The 26,271-nt window shown below is 39.0% G+C and overlaps 1 protein-coding gene and 1 long non-coding RNA gene across 26 annotated transcripts in view; one reads left to right on the top strand and one right to left on the bottom strand.

Annotated features, from left to right (window-relative positions):
- Positions 1-26,271, top strand: part of SLC8A1 (solute carrier family 8 member A1) — a 377,788-nt gene that overhangs the window by 104,027 nt on the left and 247,490 nt on the right. The window lies entirely within an intron of this gene.
- The window catches only part of LOC140601469 (uncharacterized), a 45,452-nt gene that overhangs the window by 18,756 nt on the left and 425 nt on the right, over positions 1-26,271 (bottom strand). Inside the window, exons 2-4 of one of the 2 annotated variants that reach the window (XR_012004481.1) lie at positions 24,832-24,976; positions 23,423-23,580; positions 22,750-23,022 (exon numbers count right to left, since the gene is read on the bottom strand). This is a non-coding gene — a long non-coding RNA (uncharacterized lncRNA). Of the gene's footprint in view, positions 24,977-26,271 lie in introns of both variants that reach the window. The other variant, XR_012004480.1, reaches the window with a different exon arrangement.

Raw genomic sequence — 26,271 nt, forward strand, 5'->3', positions numbered from 1 at the left:
CTCATTTTAATGAATTAAACAGCTCTACAACCACACACACAAATTGTTTTGTCATTATATAGAAATAGATACAGATAGTTCTTCATAAATATGGAAATAAAATTCAGTTAGTACAACTTTACACTAATTGTGAAGAGAATTGGTTTTAGGGAATATTTTTCATTTAATATACAAAGAAATGCATATTAAAAACTCAAAAAGTATTTTTTTTGCCAGTCCATTCATTCAAAACTGAGTTTTTATAATATGCAAAGAGTTTTATTAGGCATTACAATGAATACAAAGATAAATTTCCTATGGGAGAAGAATTGTATATGAATATCTGCAATACAAAGAATCTTAATAAAAATATCATAGAAGGGAAACAATTAATATGGAGATTTAGACCTTGAAAGATGTAGGTAACATTCTAACAATCCAGTTTGGACAAAGGAGTCCAGGATGCAGAAAATAGCATAAGCAAAGGCATAAAGGCAGGAAAACTTGCAGCATGTTTAAAGAATGATACTAATATAGTTTGTCTAAAGTATAGTAAAGTATAGGATCCTGAAAACAAATGGTGTTTGGAAGATACCACTGAAGAAGTTAGTCAGGCTCAACTTCTCTAACTTGAATGCCAAGGTAATTTTTTGATATTCAGAGGGCAAGTGGCTGAGCAATTTTGAGCAGAAGCTTAAGATTAGGTTTATTTTTCTATGACTGTTACTCTAATGGAACTTTAGTATAGGTTTGTTAGGTAGTTGGATTAGAATTGGAGAAAAAACTTTAACATCAAAGGAAGACAGAACAGAAAGAAGGAATATGCCTTGGTGAGATGCAATGACATTTAGAGATATTGTGAACTAAGAATGTATAGGGCTTGGCAACTGGTTGAAGTCAATAAAAAAGACATGTAAAGAATAGCCAGAAAGGAAATTGAGGTAGGAAGAAGAATTTTAGAGTTTCAGATCATGGATTTGAAGCAGTTCCTAAAGGATGGCTGTGCATGCACTAGAATAAAGAAAAGGACACTGGAATGGAGGGCAAGCTACTTCAAAGCCAGGGTACCAGAAGGTTCTTGACTCTACAGTTTGAAATGTATATTTAAACACAGAAAATACTAAAAATAAATTTATTTTTTATTGGTGTTCAATTTGCCAACATATAGAATAACACCCAGTGCTCATCCCCTCAGTGCCCATCACCCAGTCACCCCACCCCCCACCCACCTCCCCTTCCACCACCCCTAGTTTGTTTCCCAGAGTTAAGAGTCTCTTATGTTCTGTCTCCCTCTCTGACATTTCCCACTCATTTAGAAAATACTACGTAAATAAATAGCAAATAAAAATACAAGCAGAAAATAACAAAATTGGACATCTTATATTGTGATTATATTCAAATTTGTAAGAATTTCAACCTGAAATGCCATATTAACTACAGTTATATGCATTGCATACAATTAAGACCAGGATTTTTAAGACTTTTTATTGCTAAATTTCATTAAGAAGTGTAGATGAGGGATAAATGGAATTACTTGTCATTAGCTATATTTGGCTTACAGCTTTTGGAGTGATGAGTAAACTGTATAAAAGTGTGACTCTTCATTAGGTGGGAATGTGGCCTCTCCTCTCAGACTATAGGGCCGCATGTGGAATTGAGCCTGAGGGCTAAGCAATAGGTTCACCATGTAGGGGAAGAAAGCCAAAGAACAGGTGGATAGGTGGATAGGACTCTGTGAATACAAACTTATTTTAAGGGCAACATTCAGTTGTCAGTTTTATTCTTGGCTGGGACCCCAAGGCTGGCACACACAGGCACTTAACAAACATTTGTGGAATCACTGCATAAACCTTCACTGATCAATGTATGGATTGTCATACTTATAAAAAAAAATCTTAAAAACAACATCTGGGACACCTGGGTGGCTCATTAAGTTAAGCATCTGCCTCTTGATTTCAGCTCACGTCTTAATCTCAGGGTTATGAAATTGAGCCCCACATTGGGCTCCACAGTTTGTGTGGAGTCTGCTTCGGATCCTCTTTCCCTCTTCTTCTTCCCCTCCCTTTGCTGTCTCTAAATAAATAAAGAAAGAATCTGTGTGTGTGTGTGTGTGTGTGTGTGTGTGTGTGTGTGTGTGTTTTAAGCAACTTTCAAAAGGTACTGTCCATCATCTTTGAAGTTTATAAAGTAGATGAGGGAAAAACGATTTTCTGATGTCATGGAGAAAGTTGAAAGTTTTACAGTTCTAGATGCAGGGAAGGATGGCTTCCCTATGTGCTGATTGGTTGAGATAATTAAGTTACCTAACTTCATTGAGCTTCAGTTTCTCATCTGCATGATGGGGTACAGATCTACTTTGCATGTTACATGCAAGATACCATATGTAAAGCACATGGCATGTAAGAGGTCCTCAAAGGTAGCTACTGTGAGGATTTTCTAACATGTCACTAGGAGATGGAGACTGAATCAGGCTTGAGACTTGGTTGTCTATCCTTGTCTGGCAGCCTGTTGGTGATGCTATATTGTTTCTCTTCACTGCAAAGTGGCAAAAGCTGCCCAAACCCAGATGTTCAACAAGGGCCTTCTTCAACAGTAAACTCTGTACTCTAGAGCAGTAGGAAGTTAAATGAGAATCCTCAACCCAATGAAATGAGTCTTTTTTTGAAACAGCTATTTGAACACATGACAAGATCCAAACAAGATCCTCAGATTTGATACCGTATTCCCATTTATTTCCTGCTGTTACAGAATTATCACTTAGCTGTAGCATTATAAAGAGGGCTGGCAATACATGGAAGGTGTGGTTGGGAGGCAGCCTAGTAAGATGACTTAGAAGGTAGGAGATGTCCAAAAAAAAGAAAAAAGAAAAGAAGGTAGGAGAGGTCAAGATCTGTCCTTTTTGGGTGACACTGATTTGGAGGTCAAAGGGAGGTCTCTTGGAGGTCAGTGGATGAATTATGTTTGGGGAGATATCTTATTTTCCTTCTAAACTCAGAGTTTGTGTCTTTGTTCCTTCTACCTGTGGTAAGACTGTTTCTGGGTATGAACTGGCCTAATAACATTGCAAATAGGTATATTAAGTAATTGAAGAATTCATTACTGTTTGCAAAGCCCTCCTTCTATTCATTCAGTGCAGGCCTGCCCCCAGAGAAGCTACTGAGGTAAACATAGTAGAAAGAACATCAGAACATCTGACCTATAAGAAGACTTGCAAGCCAGTGTATTACTTATTTCTGGGTGGTAATTTCTTCATCTGGAAAATAGTGATAATCCTGCCTGCCTCATGGACCACTGTGAGGTTTCAACATGAGGGTCTCTGTGTTGTGTAAACTGTAAAACACAATGCAAATATAAAACACGGATGTTATCCTTCCTACCTGAGGATACCAAGACTCCATGGGGGTCCCTTTCTTTCCCCTCTCCTGTCCTTCAAAGGTGGATTTTCCCACTGTGTTTAATGCTCTCTGCCCATTTCCTGCTTTCCTTATTACAAAGGGAATTGGCACTCTAGACTCTGGCCCCCACGCCAGTTGGCAAGGTCCTTAGAAGGCAGATGCTCCATTTCTGACATCACCACCAAAATCTCTCCCAGTGTTCTGAAAAGAGCCCTCCACTGTCCCCTACTTGCAAAGGAACTGGCACCTTTCTCTCCCCTGGCAGGCTGGCCCTCCCACTTCATTCTAGCCCTGGGGTAGGCAATTCAGTGACTGCTGCGCCCCAGCAGGGACACCCTCTAATTTCCTCCCTCCCTGCCTTCCTCTCCTTCTCCCCTCTCCTCCCCATCTGACCCACGAGAAAGTTTTACAAATGACCTTTACCCAGAGGCCAAGAGAAGACAAAAGATTGGAAAAAGAAGAATCCAGTGAATGTATGGTTTGATTTCAAATGATTGTGCTATGTTGCTAGGGACATTTTGACTGGCACAGCTTCTAGTTTCCTTGGAGAATTCTCAGATAGCCCCGTCTGATTGCTTTTCTTTTTTTTCTCTGCTGGATGAGTCTTCCCCTCAATTATCCACCCTCATCTTTCCCTTCTAGGAGCTGCCTTCAGCCTCCTAAGTCTGTTCTCCTTAAACTTAATATACCTATTTGTGAAATGGAATTTAATGTAGCGACTAGTGAAAGAGGTTGTTAATTGGCTCCAGAATTTAGAAAAGTGATGATCTATATTTTGTCAGTTTGGGCAACTTAAAATAGCATCCAGTGCTTCATCAGGGATTTTATTTTTTCATGTGTTCTGAGTAAAAGAGAGAGGGGCTATTTATTGAATATTAGTGTTTCCCACAGAATAACATTTTGGGAAACATAACAGTTTAAGGCCCCCTAGGGAACATTTAGATAGTTTTTCATTCTGGTGAGAGTCAGAGAAAAAAAAAAATGCAAGTCTCTATTTTTTTGGATCCAGACCTCTAGAGACTGGGCCATTCTGGACCTGAGTAAAATTCCCTCAACTGACTTTTTCTCTAAGTGTTCTGCAGAAATTATGCTAGAGTAGCCCCAATGTGGAGCAAAGTCCCCATGACCACAACCATTCTGGTATGTGGTCCTGCTGACATGGTTCCCCAGATGGCCCTGATCGCCAGGTTGGGGATGTGAGGAAGGGAAGGTGAGGGTGGGCCTCACAAAAGTCATGTTAGCCAATCTCACCTTTGGTTTCCCCATAGTGTCTTGTTAGCCACAGCCTACCTTCTAGGTTTCCTGTTGAGAAGCTCAAGCTCATGGAGAACCTTCTGCAGTTCTTGTCTAACCCAGGCAAAGGAAATGAAGTCATACCTCAGCTACATTACTTCTCCTTTCTTTTTTTATAACCAGAGAAATGTTAGCAAATAGAAGTGGACTTTCTAAACAGCAGCTAATCGCACCTGATGAATCTCTGAGAGATGGTTTCCTGATTGAGGCTCTGGGCTATTTGTACCTCCACATTCCTCATTTCATTTTTAAAAGTCAGTTTTTAAAGTCTTTTGCCAAATATGTCTATCATATATCATATATATTTTTTTGCATTATGGTGGACTTTATTGTTGTCCCACTCTTAATATCACAGTAAAAAGGGATCGCCAAAAAAAAAAAGGGGGGGGGGATCTCCAAGCTCTAGGCCTGTACCATATGTGGCTGCAGCAAAAACAGGACCCACCTGAACACATTTCCCCATCACCCAAACCTACTCACATGATAGATATGTGTTACAATTTGAAAAAAAAAAAAAAAGCCCAGAACAAATTAATAACTTCAGTGATAAAGCACTGACCATGATTTGAAAAATAAAACAAATTTTAAATGGTAACAGGGCAAGAACTTAAGATTGGCTCTCCTCACCCATTTTCTTTCCCCAACTAATAGGAAATTATATATATCTAATATATAGGGGATCCCTGGGTGGCTCAGTGGTTTAGCGCCTGCCTTTGGCCCAGGGCATGATCCTGGAGTCCCAGGATCGAGTCCTGCATTGGGCTCCTGGCATGGAGCCTGCTTATCCCTCTGCCTGTGTCTCTGCCTCTCTCTATCATAAATAAATTTTTAAAAAATCTTTAAAAGTATATATATTACATATATATATATGTAATATATATACACATAAACTCTCCTTTCAGTGAACAGCAATGCTTTCTTCTTTCAAGGCATTAGCTATGATGATAATGCATAGTGGCCTATTTCTTGATTAGCCACAGTGACAGACTCTGTAAACATCAGAATCTGTTGCTTCTTCCTAGGCCCTCAGCCACTCATGATGGCATAGTAGCAGTTGAACAGCTTATGAGTATCACCGGAGCATAGTTTTTAACAGCAGAATATTCAAAACAACTAAATGTCGCCGTTGAGGTGGTTATGTAAGTTACAAGGAGAAACTATACAGCCATGAGTTATAATATTCTAAATGAGTAATTATTGACAAATAGGTGTTCATATATTTTATTTCATGAAAAAGGAAGGTTATACAATATTGAGCATTTTTATGATTGCATTTTTGTAAAGGTCCAAAAAGAAGATATACATGGGAAAAGTGTTTGGAAATTGTGCTAACAGTTGTTAACCTTTTGTGGCATCAAAATGGACATTTTCTTACTGTTTATTTATATATTTTACAATGAACTTGTACTGATATTATAATTTTCTATGTTATTTTAAATTTAACAACATACAGAAGAAAAACCAACATACTACCAGTTATCAGCAACAGGAAAGGATCTAGATACTATATATTTGTTAGCAACATAGCTCAGAAGACCACTCTGTAGATAGTGCTGATAGACTTTTCTGGAAAGCCAGCCAGACTGGAGCCCAGTTCAGTTGAAGGAATTGAAAAAGCAGATCAGGAGTAGCAAAGAGGCACCAAGGCATGCTTTTTGTTCCTGTTGAACCTGGAATCTGGTTTGGGTTGAAAATAAGCTGGAAGAGAAACTATGGCTCTGTATTTTAGGAGCTAAAAGGCTATAGATATTGCTAAATTACCTTCTTTCAAAGGCTGCAGGGGAAAAATGCTGTTCTGCTAAGCTGACACCCGTGTCAGATGCACAGAGGGTCTCCCCATCCTGTTATTTCTTTGGCTGTTGAGGCATCCGTTGGCTCAGCTGTCTAATGTGTAAGTTCAGTGTCTCGTGGGCCATAGCAGCAGCTACCCAACCATGATAAATTCAGTGTCAGGTCTGGATTCAGAGCACACTGTGTCCCACTTTAAGAAAGTGCTCTAGGTCATGTAGCCAGCCATAGAGATCTGTGCAAATGCTGGTGATTCCCAGAGGAGAAAGAATATTTTCCTTTGACCCATGATCTCTATTTCTATTGATTCTCAGGGTGGTCATCTTGGTAAGAATCCTTTCCATTTCAGAATGCTTTGCTCCACTTTTCTCAGGGCAGAGCCTGAGCATGGACATGTTTATGAAACTGCGTGAGTCCCATGTGCAGCCAGTATTGAGAAGATTTATCTGGAATGGTCAGGCCCAGCAAATGTATCCAGATATATAATAATGACAATATGAAAACTTTTGAGTGCACAGATGGTGCTCATGGCCAGGATAGGTGGACAATGCCCCTTGCATTGACTTTCCACCAGCGAAAGCAGATTTGTAGCCAGTCTCTTCCCTTGTCTTCATTTTAAGTGATAGAGAACTTGGTTAAGATGGCCTTTGACTTTGGAATAAGACAAGCCAATTAATCCTTGTTGGAACTGATATTGAACTTTATTGGCTACAATTCTCATTTTATCAGCTGAGAAAACTGGACCAGTGGCCATAAACTAAGTCGACCTTCATATGAGCACGTTAGCTATTGACATGTTTACACCACTACTACCAAACACTAGACTGTACCTCAGAAAGAGAGAAAGGGAAAGAATGGAATCAGACACATTATTAGACACTTGCAGTCTATCAGAAATTGCTTTAAACATTATGTGTTTGGTTTTTTTTTTTTTTAAATCCATAAAACAGCACTTCTGTTTTTTTCAGTTGAATGAAACTTGCTGATCCAGCACCTACATGAAGTGCTGAGGGACGCCCATCACCCTTTTCAGTTAAGGAAACAAAGGATATTACTTTTGCAGGGCCATAGGAATTGCAGATTTAAATCCTGGTCTTTCTGCCTAGAACCTGTCAAAATGTATGGAGACTGACAAAGCACACTTTGCCCGCTCCTCCCTGAGAGGTAGGTCCCTATAGACTTGATGGAGGAGTGACCTAGAGAGTTAAGTTGTCATCATGGTCATCATCATGCTGTCGACACAGCAACCTATAGTTTCTCTGGCTTGTTTCTTTCTTCCTTTCTTTCTTTTTTAAAGATTTTATGTATTTATTCATGAGAGACACACAGAGAGAGGCAGAGACATAGGCAGAGGGACAAGCAGGCTCCCTACAGGGAGCCTAATGCAGGACTTGATTCCAGGACCCCAGGATCATGCCTGGAGCCAAAGACAGACACTCAACCACTGAGCCACCTGGCTTGTTTCTTTTATATATATCCATGTGTTTTACTTAGTTTCTAAAGTTGATGGTCGCTAAAGGATCCTGCCTGACAAAGATAAAAAGTTCATTTACACCAATAACTTCTTTTTTAATGGAACATCAGGTTCTAGAAAAATTTAATGAGTCAATGAGGAACTTCTCACCACAACTTTCATTATCGGGATCCCTGGGTGGCGCAGCGGTTTGGCGCCTGCCTTTGGCCCAGGGCGCGATCCTGGAGACCCAGGATCGAATCCCACGTCAGGCTCCCGGTGCATGGAGCCTGCTTCTCCCTCTGCCTGTGTCTCTGCCTCTCTCTCTCTCTCACTGTGTGCCTATCATAAAAAAAAAAAAACAAAAAAAACCAATTTTCATTATCAACTCCTTTCTCCAGGCTGTGTAGTCAATTTTGCATTGCCTTTTATCCTTTTAGGCAGTCTTCTGTTTGTTTCAAATTTCTGCCATTGTTTTCTTTCTTTTTTTTTTTAATTTGTATTTATTTATGATAGTCACACAGAGAGAGAGAGAGAGAGAGAGAGAGAGAGAGGCAGAGACACAGACAGAGGGAGAAGCAGGCTCCATGCACCGGGAGCCCGATGTGGGATTCGATCCCGGTCTCCAGGATCGCGCCCTGGGCCAAAGGCAGGCCCCAAACCGCTGCGCCACCCGGGGATCCCACTGCCATTGTTTTCTAATGATCTTTAATTTGTATTAGCTTACTGGAATAGAGGGATGCCTGGATGGCTCCATTGGTTGTGACTGGCTCTTGATTTCTGCTCAGGTCATGATCTCAGGGTCCAGAGATCGAGTTCCCTGTCAGGCTCCATGCTCAACAGGGAGTCTGCTTGAGATTCTCTCCCTCTCCCTTGGCCTCTCTGCTTGCACACACTCTCTCTCTCTCAAATAAATAAATATATCTTAAAAAAAGATTACTGGAATAGAATGGTGGTATTATTATTACTGACAACAGAATTGAAAGTAGGCCAACAAATGGTTTGTAGACCATTCATAGATTCGTGTAACCTTGGAGATTGATGAATTGATACCTGACATCTGGAGGAAAGGTGATAACCTCTCAGTTCGCTGCCTACTTATTAACAAATGCTTTCTGTCTAAAGGGAAGATCTAAAGCAGAACAGTGGTCTTACTGCCATAGAATGCGTATTTGCTCCCAATGACACATTTCTCACATTTTCTTTTAGCAACCAATTGTTTTAAAAACATTTTGTTTTTGTTATTGTAACAAAGATTCATTCCTTGAAGACTGTTTCCAGCAAAACATCCAAGGTTTCGGGAAGTAATATCTTTCTTCCGTTTAAACCCTTGCCCATTTCCATGAAGTTGAAAGGAAATGCAGAGCCAGGTCTTTGTTGTGGAAAACAATAGGTAATGTGCTGAGTTTACAGGATGATATGGACGGTTCTAAGGCCCTATTTGAAAGGTGGTGTGTGTTCATTCTCCATATGTACTATTAGTAAACATGAATGTTCCTTCATCTGTTCTCATTTATAGCAGGTCTTTTTTGGTTTAATTCTGTATAAGCCAGGATCCACTTCTGTAAAAGCCTTTGAGGAAGTGACAGTTTTATTTCCCCCTTTTGAATCTTTTCTTTCCCAGTGCCTTAATTTTGAGTTCTCATCGTTCTGATAATAAGCAGACATTTCTGAATATTGAAAATCCTTCAGTTCTGCCTTTATTTGTCTTCCCTCCACTGCCTTTCTTCTCTTAAAACAGTAAATAGGTCTGAAATTTGAGGGAGTCTGAGGTCAACCTTTGATCCTTCTTCCTCTGGCTCAAATGCTCTGGCCGGGATTGGTGGCATTTCCCATCAGGGGTTAGGCATGCATGTGGAACCCCAGAGATGGAACAGCCAGTGGATTTGTCTTGAGAAATTGGGAAGAATCTGTCCTTCACAGATTGGAGTGTCATTCATAAAAATCCAGGTTAGCATAGACCATTGTCATACAACAGGCCTGGACACAGTTCTAGATAGGTATGTTTAGAGGCATTCTGAAGTCGAATAGCAAGGCTGGATCAGATTTAAGATCTAATTACCTAATACTAGAAAGAATTTAGCCAGTCAGACTCCTGCAGGACTTTTTGTTTTATCAAGAATTGGACAGTTGATTTTTGGTTTCTTCAATAAGGTTTTCCTGCTCTGTATATCAGTCACTTCGAAGGATTTTTTTTTGGTTAGTTTTTATTTTTGCCCTTCCCTCAGGGGTATGTAGATGAACTTTTAAGGTTAATTCTTGTCTTAAAAAGTATTGTGTACTTAGTCACTGTTTTCTGGGCACCAGTGATCTTTTAAAACTATATCTAGTAGACAGACATAATATTGTACCAGGGAGTTTGAGGGTTCACACCTTGCTGGGAAACTTTGTGGGAAAGGAGAGATCTTACCTCCTTAGCCCCAGAGTCTTTTACTTCTTTGTCCCATTTTCCTCTCTGGGGTAGAGTTTTTGACACAAAAGATACTAACAATTAACTTTCTGTAATCTTTGCATAAGTGACAACTTCTATGGCCTTCAACTTCCCTAAGCGAGCATAATGGGTAGATTAATATGTTCCTTCTTGGCAGGAATGGAAACTAATTTTTCTAAAAGAAGGAGGAGGAAGAAACATGTTGTTGTGCTAGATCAGTGGTTGCTATGGCAGCAGGTACCCTAGACATATTAGAAAAAGAGGGAAAATGCAATCATGGTTCTCTAGAAAGGAAGAGAGCAGACATCAGTTTAAGAACTTCCCTCCCCCTCCAAATCCATAAATATTCTGAAATCTACTACAGGCTCTGCATGATCTTAGCAAGGAGTGCAGCAGAAACTTGATGATAAAACTAAGTGTCATTTGCTTTGTCCCAATGATCTCTATTGTAGAAAATCACACACGTACAAAAACCAGAAGGAACATACATCATGTTTTAAATATAATAGTTACATTTCACTGCCCTGATAAATCTACATTATAGGAGCAAACATCTTATTAGTTTAGAGGTCAGAAATCCCAAAGTGGAACAAATGATTCTTCCTGGAATGGCTGTCCTCCCCCAACCACAACCCCCTAGAATGTAGGGATTTGTGCATGATGCAATGGCATCAGGTGTACAGATTCTTTTCTGTGTGTAGGGCAGGCTTTCTCAAACCTGAGCACTCTTGACATTTTAGCCCAGATAATCCTTTGTTAAGGGAGTTGTCTTGTGCATTTGGGATGTTTAGCAGCACTCCTTGGCCCTACTCCCTACATGCCAGTGGCATGCCCCAAATTGTGACAACTAAACATGTCTCTAGACATGGCCATGTGTCACCTAGAGGACAAAAGGAGATGGTCACTGGTTTAGAACCACTGGTTAGAGTAACCTAGCTGTGTTTCCAGTCCTCACAATATCCAAAGGAGACCACTGCTATGCCAAGGGCAATATGCCTAAGTATGAAGACTGAACTTTTCAACTTTCTGGTTGATTGAGTGACTCAGACGATGACTATCAGTGATTTAACCCACTTGGATGACATTCATTCTTTGTCTAATGACAGAGCCTATTATATAAATAAAATGACTAATTTTTCCAGCTGTGGTATTCAATTGTGTTACAAGGTGAATTTTGACAAATCAAAGAACATGGAGAATATTCCAAATTTTTACCCCTTTACCTTAAAAAGTTTTTCCCCAATTGTTTTTGCTGGGAGTATCCTCATAAGGGTTTCTACGGAACTGGAAAGGATTTACATAAATTGGAATATGTATTTGTGGAATTAAGATTTCACAATGGAAATAAGAGTGTAATAATATTTTACTGCAAATAGGAGTAGATTGTTTTTATGGACTGAAAAACCATTGAATTAAAAGAGCACAGATAAACATTTTGAGAATAGAAATCCCTCCTCTGATCTTTTAGTGCCTGGTAAATTTTATTTGTGAGATTTTATTATATTATAATGCCAGATAAAGTGATCACGAGCAAAGATTGCTAAGTTTCTTAATGTACATGCTCTGAGAAATGACCCTAAAGTATAATAGAATATTCTTGGATGGTTGTTGGGATTTTTAACTAACTAAATAATACAGATCTATGAGGGTAGAAGTATGTTCTAATCATCCCATTTTTTGAATTTTCAGAAAGAATTGAAAGGATGCTAACTTGTGTGTTTTAGATATTACTACTTTGTTCTTGACATTTTATGATTCTGTAAAGAGTTACCAAATATAAAAGATTAGACAGTTTAAGTGTTATTTTTAAAAATGTGAATGTTTTTATATATCTGGGTTAAAAATGAAAGGACACTAAAATTCAGTCAGTACTGGTACTGCTATGACAATTTATTTCTCTGCCCCATTTTGTCTATTGACTAATGTCACCAAAAATGTATGCATTACTAGTACACTATGAACATTAGGGTTCTCACAAGGTACAAATGAGTATTTGACTTCATGTAGGGTAAGAATAAGTGAAGCCAGAGGTGAATAGTATAATCTGCCTCAATATTTGTTAACATTAATGCCAGAAGCCCTGCTTTGCTCCATAAATCATAACCACGATGTTTCCCTGTCCTCTTATCCACTCTCCTGCCTTTTCCTTGAATACTTTGATCATCAGCATTTCATTGCAAACAAGCAAGAGTGGCTGTGAAGAAGGTAGACAGGATAGACAGAGTAGGTAAAATCTTGCAAAGTCTTGGAAGTTTCAAAGATATTTTAATAAAAGAACAGAGCAAATTTGGTAGCTCTTCAGCAATTAGCACTTATCTACAACAATTGATGCCAGCTTGTTATATCAAGAGACACATGATACCACATAGTGTTACTTAGATGCAGAGTGATTTCATTTTGTTCACTTTCATCAGTACATAAGCCTACACACTTACATGTCCTGAATTTACCAGGGCATTTCTCCTTTCTGGAAATCTTTAGCAACAGAGAGGTTTCTAGCTGTGCTGTTCTCCATTCAGTAATGTCCAGGTGCAAGGGGTAGGTAAGGTGGCCTCTTGAGATTTCTTCTGATCTGAAATTCTATGACAAAAAATCTTTAGGTATATGGATTTACGAGCATTTTGCTGTCTCCATTCGAGGACTGAAGAAGAAGAAATGATGTTGAACTTGGTCATGGATAACTTAGTTTAGCTCTGTGTAAAAATATCCCAGTAGTAACAATATTTAGTCACTAGGATGATATTGGTAGCGATGGAGAATAGTGTCTTGAGACTAGGGGCTCTGCTTGAATATGGGGAGCCCTGGCTCTTCGTCACTGTGTGGTGTGGGTAAACCTCTATGTCTACCTGACTTCATTGTATCAGCTGACAAGTGGTTTCAGTGCCCCCTAAATTTCTTCTAGGGTTCGGTAATTCTAAAGGTGTGGAGTTCTACAGTGTGAAGGCAGGATGATTGCGGAATGGCTCTTCCAGTCCCAGAAGACTTTGAAGTAAAAACTCAAAGAAAGCATGAAAGACATAAGGCTCTCATTAATCTTGGGAGATTTACAGGAGGAGTGTTTATGGTTAGTGTCAAATCCCTCCTGGCTGTATGACTACCCCCACATTGAATGGGGGGAGAGAAATAAGGCTGTAAGCTCCGGGTTTACCATTAGCCCAAACAATTGGATTTTCTTAAATAAGAGATCAGAGTTTCCAGAAAGTATTTCTAGTTCTATACTTTTTCGAAAGGATGCATCTTTCTATTTATACAAATCCCTTAAAGTCATACCAACATCACCTTCTCATTCTGAATGAAACCTTTCCCCTACAATGGAGTTACTTATATATATTTTAAAATACATTATAATACATATACATATATTTTATAGGAGAAAAGAACACTTGGCAGGAAAGAACAGTAGAGGAGCATTCTTTAGGAGCTACATTTTTCATGTTAGAAAAAAATCAAAAGGAAATAAAACCAGTTTCTGTACAATGAACTGTCCTGTCAATAATTTGTCTAGATACAGCTTCACAGCATTCTAGACCTGCCTCAAGATGAGTGCACCAAGAATGATTTGGTAGCTTCCGTATTTACTACTTGCCCCTTCAGGCAGTTTCCCACCTGGGGATGGGAATGCTAGGATATGATAAAACCTCCATTAAATTGGTTAGAGATCTTTAAAGAAATGTACTTCTTTTTTTTTTTTTTAAGCAGCTCATTTGGAAAGATCACACCAAAGTATTCAGGTCAAGATAAATGCAGACTAGTGATATTAAAATGTTGCTTGGATGAATGTTATGCATCAGACTGTTAAAAGAATTGATGCATGCCTTGGTGGATTTATGCTTGTGTGAAAACGGCTTACCTCAACAGCATGGTCTATGTATAAGATAATGCTTGAGCAAGCATCAAGATCACCTGGAGGTTTGTTAAAACACCGATTGCTAAATCTAATCCCCAGAGTTTATGATTTAGTAGGTCTGGAATCGTGCCTAAGACTTGCCATTCTAGCAAACTCTCAGGTAACTCTGATATTTCTGGTCCAGAGATCACATTTGGAGGACCACTGGGATCATAATTATGCTCCTGTAACTATTTAGAATAATTAGCAGGAAGTATGTGAGAAATTGCTAAAGTTTTGTAGTTGAGGAGTCAGCACCATTTAAGATAACACCTTGTTCACAATTGAAAACTTTGAAAAAAAAAAGCAGTGAATAATTATATGATTCTAAGCCAAGAGATAGTTGCAAGATAAACAGAGTCTTCCACTTAAGGAACACTAATTAAGAAAACAGGGAAAGGCAGCTGAATCTGTCACTTAAACAACATCAGAAAATATTAAACTTTCTATGAATAATTCCGTTACTACTGTGATGAAGCAGTATAATCCAGATCTTCCAGAAAAATGCTTCTGTTACTATTGCCCAACCATAAATTATGCTGTATCCATATAATGGAATATCATTTAGCCATTGAAAAGCATGATTTTGAGGAGTTTTGAATGATGAGAAAATGTTCATGACATGTTATTAACTGGTAAAATTCCAAATTGTGTGCGTGTGTGTGTGTGTGTGTGTGTGTATAAATGGGAAGAAAGTAACCAGGTTATTGGCTGTGGTAATTTTTGGGGAGACTGCCTTATAATAACAGTAATTTTCTTCACTATGCTTTTCCATATTTCCCAGGTTTTTAAAGTTTCATAATAAAAATGTATGTGAAAACAATTTCTTATAATTTAAACTTCTTTGCTTCCCTACTCCTGGTTATAAGACCCACAGACTGACGGGGGGGTCAGGAAAAGAGTAACACTGAGGCGATTGGGGCTGTTGCTTCAGTTGGATGGTGTGGGGCAATAAGTTGTTTTAGGTGAGACATAAGAGTAGTCTAAGTAGTAGATTTGTGATTTTTGGTAACTGACAGAATTTTGTGACCCTATTTAGTCCCATCCATATTGTAACAACTTCATTTTCTCAAACTAATGCTTCATGGTGAATATTTTAAAATGTCCATTGTATCTATCAGGGGAAGAAAATCCTGGAAGCTTAGGTGACATTATAAACGGGAAATAAAATAAATAAAATAAATAAAAATAAATAAATGGGAAATATTGTGAATTCATGGTTTAAGATTGTCACCAAAGGGGTTATGAATTGGGTGTTCAGATCACTCTCTTAGTACATAGGGCATTCAACCAGCTGATTGGGGATAAGGAATTCTGATTACTAAACCATAAAGAGGTAAGAGGGTGTGTGTAAATATACATATATAATAAATATAAATAAATACATACACACATAAATATATATACACATAATTCATTTTAGGCTATCATTTGATTTAGCCCACACCTCTGAGCAAAACAAGATATTTAGAAAAGTAAAACATTTAACAAAAGGTGTCACAAAAGCAATGGGTTTAACAAAAGTAGTTACCAAGGAACATGAACTATTCACAATATTACCTAGTGTTGCTTAGATGTGTAGGGTGATTTTGCTTTGCCCACTCTCACCAATAAATGAGCTTAAAATTTAAATCTTAAATAAATCTTCTTAATCTTAAATCTAAATCTTAAATCTAAATCTTCTAGACTTGTGGTCTAGAAACTTAAAGTCAGTATTGAAAGAGGTGTTTTTCAGTATTTTCTCTATTATCAGTCATTTTCTGCATACTGTGGAGTGAGAATTGTGGTACTGCTGAGATAAATGTCATCTTCTATGAAGATGTGTTCTTCTACAGGAAGAACACAACTTGCAACAACAAATACATATCTTATATTTACTTGGGACACACACACATTAGCATGATACATAAACATTTCCAAATGTCTGCTATATTTGTAGCAATTCCCGTTTTAATCACTTTCATGCATTTAATTACACTCTCAAATGTAGTATCTTAATCATTGTCCATAACAGCAATCCCTAAACAAGTTATGATGATTTCCTAGTAGCTCCACTCGTCGATAGCATGAACATTTATTTATCTGGCCTAAGAGGAAACAGTTTTCACAGTGACTGTATTTGAAAAAGGATCATATAGTTTCCAGTCACAATTTCCAGGGGTCAATCTGAGATGCTTACCAGGATTATGCTTTCATCTGTACTCTTAATTTCTTCTATATATCAATTTGGCCAAATTGATTAATTAATGTGAGAGATTCCCTTAGTTAATGGCCCATCAATCTGAACTGATTTTTAACTCTAAATTAATATCCTGCTGACTACAGTAAAGTTCAACATAATCAGCATAACTAGTTACATTATGAAAATATAGCCTTAAATTCTGTGGTGCCCCTTTATGCAGATAGCAGTGAAAGTCAGAAACAACCAAAAAGGAACAATCAACTCCTCTTAGGTAGATTGGCTACGCAGCTGGTTTCAATTAGCTTTGTAAAGATGTGGAAAAACCTATCTGATGTTTGAATACTTTAGCCAGTTCATGAAAAACTTATTTCTTGGGCAGCCTGGGTGGCTCATCGGTTTGGTGCTGCCTTCAGCCCAGGGCCTGATGTTTGGGGATGCGGGATCGAGTCCAGTGTCAGGCTCCCTACATGGAGCCTGTTTCTCCCTCTGCCTATGTCTCTGCCTTTATCTCTCTCTCTTTCTCTCTCTGTGTGTTTCTCATGAATAAATAAATAAAATCTTAAAAAAATACATTTCTTCCTACCTTTACCCCTGTGTGATATGTCAACTACATTTTTTAAGTAAGAGAATGTGTCAAAGGAGGACACATTTAAAAACACAAAATCAAAGTAAGAATCATCAGGTCCATTAATTCATTAATTATTCAACCATTGGGTACCTCTAATTTGCCAATCACAGTATCTCATACTGATATGTCAAAATGCTTATCACCATAAGACAATAGACTGTGCATTAGATAATACCTAAGCAAGTATAGTATTTATCCAGTATTCAGATGAATCCATCAAGTTGGACATAAAATAATTGCAATAGAATCCTTCTAATTTTATACCTTGTAGTTAATCAGCAGGAATTTTAAATTATTTTTTAAAGATTTTATTTATTTATTCATTAGAGACACAGAGAGAGAGGCAGAGACACAGGCAGAGGGAGAAGCAGGCTCCATGCAGGGAGCCCGATGTGGGACTTGATCCTGGGACTCCAGGATCACGCCCTGAGCCAAAGGCAGATGCTCAACCGCTGAGCCACCCAGGCGTCCCTGGAATTTTAAATTGATTTAGAATAAATATATATTTCATTTTAACCAAAACTAAATGTACCTTCATTCACTAATATTTTTATAGAATAACTAAAATATTTCTGTAAGTAAGGTTCTAGCAGTAGTAAATCTTTGTTTTCTTATTTGTTTAAACCACACCCATAATGTATGATTTCAGTTTCTTTAGAGATAGTTAGTTGCAAGGCAATTTAATTACAGAGTTCATCCATATTTTTCCCAATCTCTCACAATTGTCTTTCTCACATAAAATTAGACATTTTTTAAAGAGGTAGTATTAGTTGAGTATTTATAAAGCATTCTACTTGATTGGCATAGGATTAACTGTCTTTTAAAATAATCCTATTGCATTAGTTCATATAATATTTGATCAAATTATGTAATGACAACAACAAAAGTGGCATAACATGTTGGGAATAAACAAATGGACCCCTGGTGTTGGTGTGGGTCTGCCATCAGGCACCTGAGGATAATATACGAGGTCCAGTTGTTTATTTTTTTTAAGATTTTATTTATTTTTTCATGAAAGACAGAGAGAAAGAGGCAGAGACATAGGCAGAGAGAGAGAAACAGGCTCCATGTAGGGAGCCCGATGTGGGACTCGATCCCGGGGCTCCAGGATCACTCCCTGGGCCGAAGGCAGGCACTTAACCACTGAGCCACCCGGGTGTCCTGGTCCAGGTGTTTAATGTATCATGGAGAGCATTAAGCTTATCATCAAGGTCATCATCAGCTCATCATTAAGTAGAGATTGGTTAGGGGAACTTCCTCTGTCAAGTCTCTACTGAGTGCCTGCAATGTGCTAGGGTCTGTGGAAGGCTGCTGGGTTTAGCCTATCTTGATGAATTCACAGTCTAGTGAAGATAGGGGTATAAAGAAATAATTACAATTAGTGTGTCAACTATACTGAAACTTAAAAAAAGAAGTAATTGTAGTATAGTATTAAGTGCTTCAAGAGAGGGATGCGTGAGTGTTTGAAATTGTGGAGGAAGGTTAGACTTGCTGTATGGCAACAGGAGGAATGGCACACAGTAGAGAATTTTGCAAAATGAATAGAATTTTGACAAACCAAAGAGGGAGAAGTCTGTTATAGAAATAAAGATTGAGGTTTACAAATTCATGGATATATGCAACAAGTAGCAGCCATGAAGTTTATCACATTGGAGCCTCTATGGTTCTAGGCAGCTTGTTATAATCACTTGAAGAGAAGTATAAAAAAAATGTTATGGAAAGAAAGAGGAATGGAAAGGTTAGTTCCAGCTGGGTATGTGATATGGGGGTTGGGGGGGTAGAAGATGTGATAGTTGGGAAGGCTTCCTGAAGGAAGTGATAGCCATGCAATAAAACATTTCAGGCAGGGCTAGTGGTGTTGCAGAGGACAGCCAAGCCCTGATTCTGAAGTCTGGAGCAACCACAGAGGTTGTTGACATGGATATACAAACTGATGAGCTTGGCTAGCCTGCTTGGTGGAAAATTTTCTCTCTGTGGTCACATTCTCTTATAGGAAGCATAGAGGTTCGTTGAGCCCATAGATTCTGGGTTTTTTCATTCTGGGAAAAATTTCAAACTCAGATGCTGAAAAGTGTGGAAACTCAGTGAGTCAAAGCTGAGGGAGGGGAAGAATCTGGCATGTCACAGAAAAAGAGACATTTTTACTGCCCTACTTTGGGTCAGATATGCAGGGTGATTTGTTGAAAAGTAGCACATTCCCTAAAGAAGTAGGACACCTGGTAACCCTTATTTTAGTAGGAAGGCCAAATTTGGCTGTAGCCAGATTAGTAAGTAATTTCTGCTTTCCTGAAGTTGTGAAAAGCCCACTTAGATCCATGTGGACCCTCATTACTCAGGAAATTCTATTAGGTATAATCATTGAAATCCTAATAAGTGTAGCAATAAAGTAATTAAGGCACTCATCACTTGCCAAGTTACTTTATTTTGCTTTATTAGAACGATGAAGCATGTTTCAAGTGCAGCTGGTGGAACCCACTTGTGTGGAATAATTTGTGATGTTAAGTCAAACTTTGACCAACAAATCAAAGAATTATCTAAACATCTGTCTTAGAGCCCTTGGCTTAAATAAAAAAAGAAAGATGACACAGATATTTTTTTTTCTCATGAAACTTTTTTTTCCTTGTGAGACTAGAGAGTCTCATGAAAAAATTGAGTAAGTCACATACCCGTCACACATTAATACCTACATTTGTGGCATTTCATAGAAATTCTTATGATTGATTCATTCTTTTTCTGGGGTGTTTTATAACATTCTTTGGAGGCAAAGAATTTTATGGCACCTTGACACATAACTGAATTTAACTCCTACTGCCTATCAGCATGGCTGGGACGCAGGAGCCCTTGACCCCAGTTTTGTTATAAGGAAAATAAGTACAAGAATAATTGTCTGGGGGCACCTGGGTGGTTCAGTAGTTGACCGCCTGCCTTCGGCTCAGGTCATGATCCCGGGGTCCTGGGATCAAGTCCTGCATCAGGTTCCTTGCAGGGAGCCTGCTTCTCCTTCTGCCTGTCTCTGCCTCTATTTGTGTGTCTCTCATGAATAAAAAAATAAAATCTTAAAAAAAATAGAATAATTGTCTGGCTGACTTCTGAATACTGCTATTGAGATGAAGCAACAAAGAGTGCTTTGCAAATTGCAAAGTGCTAACCAAGTTAAAAGTATTAATTTGCAATTTTGTATAACGCTCATTGTGGACATTATAACACAATTATAGTGCCACAAAGTGCTGGTGTGTGCTATCAAGTTGCATAAACCAGATGTGAAATGCTTTATTAATCTTCACACCTCAAACTGTATTAGATCTACCAGAGCTCTTTCTTAATAGTTCCATGCTGGCAACATATTGAGCGAGCTATTAAGTTTTTACAGTAGGTATGCATTTTACGTTAAATTTAGACTGAAGGACGCCTGGGTGGCTCAGTGGTTGAACATCTCCCTTCGGCTCAGGACGTGATCCTGGAGACCCAGGATCGAGTCCCACATCAGGCTCCCTGCAGGGAGCCTGCTTCTCCCTCTGCCTATGTCTCTGCCACTCTCTCTGTGTGTGTCTCTCACAAATAAATAAATAAAATCTTATAAAAAATAAATTTAGCCTGAGAACTTCACTAGATTAAAAAAAAAAGAATTAAGTTTTTATCTCTGTTCACTACAACTTCTTGACAGACGCAGAAGCTAACTAGATAGAGAAGAATAGTTATTGAAGGTAGCCTGTGGAACAGCAGCACCAGCACCTGGGACCTCAAACCTGAATCAGAAATTCTGGACAGAAGGTCAAGCCATTCGTGTTTCTGCAAGTCATCTGAGTAGAGGAACCACTGATACTGGAGGAAAGAGCAATGGGGGATTTAAACATTTGCATTTGTTCATTTATTCTGTCAAAGTATTAAAACAGCATGGCTTATGACCCAGACATTATTCTAGAAACTGGAGGATGTGCAGTGGAAAAGGTGGACAGAGAGCCTGCCCAGGAGTGTACATTCTGGCCTGGGAGACAAAGAGTAAACAACTGAATAAGCAAATGATGTGATGTCAAGTGGAGAGAAATGCTGTGAAGGCAAAGCAGGATGGGGGGATAGAGCATGAGAGACTGCTATTTTAGAAAATGTGGTCAGGGAAAGCCTGTCTGAAGAGGTGACATTTGAGCCGTGCCTTAGTAAAGTGAGAGGCAAGGCCATTTCAAAGAAGGCAGAGAGTGCGCTGGGACAGAAGGATCTAAGAAGAATAGGAGCATGAATGGGGCACCAGGCCGAGCACTCTCCCAGCCTCTGACCTCAGCTTTTCTCCACAGATCTAGCTCATTCCTCTTTCTCTGCAAAGGGGGCCTTTGCTTCCGTGCCACAGGATGAGTAGAGGCCACTTCCACTCTGACCTGGTTCCAACTTAAAACTCCCAAGAAAGGATGTTGTTTTTCCTAGATGCTCATCTGCTCAAACCCCTCTCCAGGATTCCTGCCTCATTCAGAATGAAAGCTCCCCAAACTTGGTCTCCTGGTGTCTGGTGCTTCCTTCCTTCCTTTAGGCCATTATTCAACTGTCACTTTCTCCAGAAGGTCTTCCCTGAGACTCTAGGAAATTATGGCTCCTTTGTCTTTCCCTACGCTCCTTTTCCCTTTAGCACTTAACCCACATCAAATATTCTACATATTTTGATTATTTTATTTATTGTTGTTTCCTATTCATCAGAATTTAAGTTCAATGAGGACAGGGACTTTTGAAATTTTTTAAATATTTTATTTATTTGAAAGAGAGAGAGAGAAGGCACAAACGGGGAGGGGCAGAGGAAGTGGGAGAAGCAGATTCCTCACTAAGTGGGGAGCCCGATGTGGGGCTTGATCCCAGGACCCTGAGATCATGACCTGAGCTGAAGGCAGACACTTAACCGACTGAGCCATCCAGGTGCCGCTTGTATTTTTTATTTTATTTGATTTACTTATTCATGAGAGACACACAGAGAGAGGCAGAGACACAGGCAGATGGAGAAGCAGGCTTGTGGGACTTGATCCCGGGACCCCAGGATCATGACCCAGGCCAAAGGCAGACGCTCAACCACTGAGCCATCCAGGCGCCCCTTGTATGTTTTATTCATTATTTAACTGCAGATCCTGGACCAATATCTGCCATATAGTAGGTGCTTAATAAATATTCAGTGAGGGACTGAATGGTTATCAAGGGGTAAAGGATTAATTTCTACAAGGCCTAGGAGTTGAAGGTGAGTTTAGGTTGTGAAGTATAAGGCAACGAGAAGGGTTATAGCTCTGTGGAGTAACAAATCTTTCAAATGGCTGAGACTTCCAAGATGTGAAGCTTTAGTCTTAGTCTTCACCTGAATGGCCTTGAGGAAGTCACTGAAAATTTCCGGGATGCTATAATAGGGAGAGGGTAGTAGAAGTAGAGAGGCAGGGAGAGGACTAAACACTATTTGTGTATACTTCAGCTCTTACTCTGTAATGTAATACCTAGAGCCCAAAGCTCAAATATGTGGGACAGAACATTTTTTTTGTCTGTGTGGACATTTACTGAAACACACCCACGAATAAACAGTGTGATGTGTGTGTGTATTGATTCTTTTTGATCCCTGTTCTGGGGCTCTTAGCATCTGAAAAGCACCCATCCCAGCAGCGGTGCTTAAAGAAAGCACTTCCAATCTCTTTCTCGTAACCCACATGTACCTGTCTTCTATTGCTGCATAACAAATTGCCAGCAACATAGTGGTTTATAACAACATGCATTTTTTATCTCACAGTTTCCATGGGTTAGAAGGCCTTGCAGAGTTTAACTGGGCCTTCTGCTCAGGGTCTCACAAGACTGCAGTACGAGGTGTTGGCCAAGGCTGGGGTCTTATTTGGTGCTTGGGGGTATTCTTCAGAGCTCATGTGGTTGTTGGCAGAATTCTTTTCCTTGCACCCATAGACTTCATGGTGGCTCGCTTATTCAAGGCTAGCAGGAGAATTTCTTGGAGTATCTTCTTCAGTGAAGGCCTGGACCCCCTTTAAAAAGTTTACCTGATTAGGTCAGATCCACCCAGGAAAAATTCTCTTTGATTAACTCTAAGTCAAATTATTAGGGATTTAATACATCTGCTTACTCCCTTCATCTTTGCCATATCATGTAACTTAGTTTTAGGAGTGGCATCCCATCACCTTTGCCATTTTCTATTGGTTAGAAGCAAGTACTTCTTACGTGGAAGGCAATGGGAATAGACCTGGTTGTGAGCCATCAGAGGTCATCTTAGAATTTTGTCTATTATACCATAATAGAGAGTTTGGTAATTATGAGATAGAAGATCAGAAATAATTGTTCAGAATATGGTTGACCGGAGAGATTTTATGGGCTCCACTATGCTTATCTCAAGCATGTGTAGAAGCCACAAGCCCAGTTGCCCAATACCTTTCAAATAATTCTCTTGGTAAGAGTATCATTGGTCCTGAGGTGCCCAGGTGGCTCAGTCGGTTGAGTGTCTGACTCTTGATTTCAGCTCAGGTCATGGTCTTAGGTTGTGAGATTGAGCCCCAAGTCTCTGTCTCTGTCTCTGTCTCTGTCTCTGTCTCTCTCTAATGAAAAAAAAAAAAGAAGAAAAGAGTATCAATTGTCCCATTATCTAGAGGGATGTGCCTCCCAACTTGCCTATATGGTTACCTGGTCCTGCTGTGCCAGATGGTTCCATCTGCCTCAGCATGAGCATTTCTTACGAGGCACATATCAGAGTGTCAACAGAATGGGGGACTTCCCCGGGTTTACAATGCCCATCTTTGTGCCTGCTTGTGACTGGTAACTTAAAGTTTAGCAGAATTTAGCTTAAGATTAGCTTTCATGGAAAAGCCCACTTGATAGTGAAATTGTAGAAGAGACCATAGCTACCATTTACCTCTAATTTCAGGTGACCATGAATCTTTTCCAAAATATTAAGAAGTAAATTGGCTTAGGTCAGATTATATAAGAAATAATTCATTAGGGTGTTTAACATTGTTCACTGTCACACACTTGAGGTTGCCAAGAAATACTAGAAGGCTAGGTTAACAGTTAAATCACAAATTTGTGTAGCAATTAGTGAAACTTAAAAATAGCATGATAATGATGTTGGAAAAAATGTACTCAGGGGAAACCTTTAAGTTGGAAAGTCTGCCTCTTTATTCAGAGTTCTAAATACCTTGCTGAAGAAGTCAACCTACAAACCTAAACACCTGGGTTCATACATTTGCTGAAATTTTCAGTTGCTTTGGTGTCTGGAGGGATGGTTCTCACCCTATTTAAAATCTATAATACCTTTTAAGAGAATAATTGGCTAGAAAACTCAGAATCAATTTCATTTAATTCTGTGGTAATGATCTAGAGTCATATGTTATACATGCAAGTTTAATAAGGCTGAACAGTATTTGACATCATGTTGAAAATAGAACAGATAAAAAATCTTCTAAAACTACCCAATTAAAATGTATCTTAAAAATGAGCTGCACTTTACAAAATGGGTTTATTGTAAATTTGTTAGAAAAATCCCTGCTTCAGACTCCATTGTCTTATCATTCCCATTGGGTTGAAAAAGAAACAAAACAAACCAACAAGAAGAGAAATATTACCCAATTTTGACTGACTTCTGCCTTGAATTCATCAAAGCCAAAGGTATAGATGTCTGAGTATTTGCTATTTGCTATTCTACAACTCCATTTTTGTGTCTGTTTGCTGTGTTTTGTGGTTGCTAATGAACTGATTGAGCACTCCTTCGATCTCTAAATTTCTTTAGAATATCAAGTGTGTCTTGTGACCACCATCAGCTGCAAACACAGCATCAATTAACTTACCAAAACAGAGCCTTTGGTGATTAATCCGTAATGACAGGGCTGTTCTCCCGACTGATTAAATTCATTATCAAGCAGCCAGAGGTAGAGTGCTTTCCATGGAAGATTTATTGCTCTGGAATTACCTTTCTCCCTCATCCTGATGAAGCTAGATTTGGTAAATAAGAAAGATGACAGTGCAAGGGGCTTCTTTTTCAAGGATAAGGATGGTTCTTTTTGAACGGCTAGTCTATGTTTCAGTGCACCAACTCCAAAAAACAAGGTACCTCCTTTTTTTTTTTTAAGTACCTCCTTAAACTTATGTCATCTTTGGTTATTATTCACAAAGCAGTTGAAACTGCCTTATGACCACAATGTGGAATGATGGGGTTCTTGTAGATCCTGTGTGTGAGTCAGGCTAGGAAGCTGAGGGTCCTTTCTCTTTCTACCACCACCTTGGTACATCTTATCCTCAGCAAGACTGGATTTGGATAATAGCTTCTAAATGGTTTCTTTGCCAGTTTTCTCCCTTTATAAGCCTAATTCATAGCCAAATTAATGTCTCCCTTGCTGTGATCTAGTCTCCCTTGTGCAAAATTATTTATACACACACACACACACACACACACACACACGCACACACACATCCCAGAGTAGCCTAAGCCTTTTCTGTATTGAAATTCTATTAAATTCTATTTATTCATTCCATTCTTTCTTTTAAGTTTTCCTGATCACCTGAACCTGAAGTGACTTCCCTTTCATTGTCTGTATGATTTTTGGCATTTATTTATTTAAAAAAATTTTAAGATTTTATTTATTATTTATTCATGATAGACAGAGAGAGAGAGAGAGAGAGAGAGAGAGGCAGAGACACAGGCAGAGGAAGAAGCAGGCTCCATGCAGGGAGCCCGATGTGGGACTGGTTCCCCGGTCTCCAGGATCACGCCCTGAGCTGAAGGCAGATGCTAAACTGCTGAGCCACCCTGGCTGCCTGATTTTTGACATTTAAAGAGTTCTTTCAGTAATTTAGCATTATTTCTGGATGTTTGTTGTGAACTTCAGTGAACTTGTGGATGCCTTGAAGGTACAAAAAGTCCAGACCTTGATTTCATTTTTCCTACTGGGTCAGGCAGGGAGTGTATCTGTAAATAGACCAGTATCTATGAGATTTCTTGGGAGGGTGACATGAACTTTTATTGTCTCCCAACTCATATGATCCATACTCATTTGAAGATTTACTAAGAATACCTAAACCTACTGCTTTAGTGTTAGGAGATGTAGAGAACAAATAGGAAAGAGTGGGAGAAAGGAGGGGTGAGATATCTATATCTATATCTATCTATACACATATATATATGAGTGAGATATATATATATATATCTCCCCAATACCTCCACACCATCTTTACCCTGTTTTGTTTATCTACTGGTTGGTTGGTTGGTTTGTTGGCAGGAGAAATGAGAA

This window comes from Canis lupus, chromosome 12, assembly GCF_048164855.1.
Source record: "Canis lupus baileyi chromosome 12, mCanLup2.hap1, whole genome shotgun sequence".
In the NCBI taxonomy this organism is placed as follows: domain Eukaryota; kingdom Metazoa; phylum Chordata; class Mammalia; order Carnivora; family Canidae; genus Canis; species Canis lupus.